The sequence below is a fragment of the Carya illinoinensis genome, chromosome 6 (genome assembly GCF_018687715.1).
Source record: "Carya illinoinensis cultivar Pawnee chromosome 6, C.illinoinensisPawnee_v1, whole genome shotgun sequence".
Taxonomy (NCBI): domain Eukaryota; kingdom Viridiplantae; phylum Streptophyta; class Magnoliopsida; order Fagales; family Juglandaceae; genus Carya; species Carya illinoinensis.
In genome coordinates, this window is record NC_056757.1 from 25,260,694 (window position 1) to 25,263,084 (window position 2,391).

Genomic DNA, 2,391 nt, shown 5'->3' on the forward strand with positions numbered 1-2,391 from the left:
GGTGTTGTAAATATGAAGCTCTCAAATGATCTATTTATAGGCATATGAGACTTCATATTCAAATTTAAAAGATTCACATGTCAAAGACAACATCATTCACTTTTTCAAAAAATTCAAATAAAAGGTTCTTATTTTTCAATTGTCAAAAACAACATCATTCACTTTTTCAAATAATTCAAATAAAAGGTTCTTCTTTTTCAATTGTCAAATACAACATCATTCACTTTTTAAAAAAATCAAACCTAATCTTTTACTTTTGGCATATGACAAAATGAACACACTTTCATTTTCAAAAAATTCAAACCTAATCTTTTACTTTTTGTATAAGTCTAAAAAAGCATCAATCACTTTTGAAAATATTCAAATAAAACATGCACATGTGAAAGATGACAATCAATCATCTTTAATATTTTCAAAGTTCAACCCTTTAATCAAGGCATGCACAATCAATCATCTTTCAAAATTTTCAAATTTAATTTTCAAAAATATTCATGCACATGTGAAAAATGTATTTTAATGCTTTATGATAAAATATTAATTTTGAGCATTAATCCTAATTTCGAATTTTGAAGAGATTTACAACATTACTCTATAATTTTAATGTGAACTTGTTCCCTTCTTGCTCATGCTTGTTTCCTTGATGTGCTTGACTCCATTGTGTAGACAACTTGAGCTTGAGACTTCTTTATTCTTTGAATTCATTTGTTATCATCAAAATCCATGTGTAAATATATAATTACACAAAACTTGAAATCTTGGATTCAACATTTGGTAAGATTATTAATTTGTGATGTCGATGAGGTTAAGGAAGATGAACCGTAATGCTTGAAAGATCGTCTCAAACCTCTTGCCATACTAGAGTTGGGCCCAAGCACCATGTGTTAAAATGTCCAAGTCACTAGGAGAGGATTCCCCAGAAGCTGACTGCATCTCTATCATTTTTTCCTACAGTTTGAAAGATCAAACTGCACAATAAGTAACATATTAAAAGAAATACAAAAAAAAAAAAAAAATTTAATCACATGTGCAATAATTTATTTAACAAAAGGAACACCGCTTACATAATTAATTGCAGCTGCAGGATCCATGCACTCACTATGCTCATTAGTGTGAGCAGCAGCATAGATATGAACGAGGAAAAAGTTTTCAGGATCATCACGTTTCTAAGAAAACGACATTAGCAATTTGAAAAAGACAGTGTTAGTACTTATATAAAAGAATAATAAGAAAAAATATGAATTATTGCGTTTATTAATTACCATTTTTTCAGCAAGACGATGGAATGATCTTGAACCAGCACGATGGTGAATAGTCAGAGCAGATCTATTATTTGCATTTGTAGAACTTAAGTGCTACAAAAATAATTCCAACCGTTAATTGTAATATATGTACATACATATAATATAAACAACAAATGTAAATGTAAATAATTACAGAAAATAAATCTAGAATACCTAATATTCTTGAGAGGTAAAAAGATCACAACACTTTATCCAGTCGTCTAATTTCATCTGCTGGACAGGGCACTGTGCAGCCTCTTCAAACGTCTCAAATTTCTTGAAATGGTCGTGACATCGTCCCTTGTGACGTCGGAATAGTGTAGCCATTAACTCATTCACAGTTCTCAAATCCTCGCTACGACCAAAGTCGAGGTCAAATTCATCCTAATTATAAATTAATTACGTTAAAAATATGATAAACTAATGTAGGTGAAAAAAATGATATAATAAGTAAATTCACCAACACACGACTCCGAATGTGTTCTTTAATCTCATTTGACACATCTCTCCAGGAGTGCACATAAAATGGAGAGTAAGCTCGAACTACTGTGCCAATATAGGAGGAAAGCGCTGCTGCACTATCATTCACTCCTCCAGTGGAATTATCAAGAATTGTGATTTTCAGTTTACCATGCCTTCGATTTTTCTCAAGTGAGATGCCGCGTGTATAGCCACGACCGCGATGAGCAGATGCATCAACTAATAGATGAAAGTATAATTTTGAAGGTTATATATATTATTTATTGAAACAAACCTCTTGATTATATATAGTATTAACGTAAACATTCCTTACCGGTAGGTGTCGACTGTGCATCATTCTCTGTAATGTTAACTTCATCTTCGGGAACGGACTCCTCAGTTGGGGAGTTCTCAATGGGTTCAGGACTTGGACTCGGTGGAGGAGGCACATTTCTCCTTTGTCTTTTTGGTAGCATACTTGGAAATGATTATATATAATAAAAAAATATTATTAGAATAAATTTATATTTATTATAAAATTCTATTATGGCTGTATATGAATAAACTTTTTAGTACTTTTAGTCTTCATTTTCGGATGTATTTTCCATGTTTGTTTCAGAATCTCTCTGTATAACATCTTCGTTATCATCAT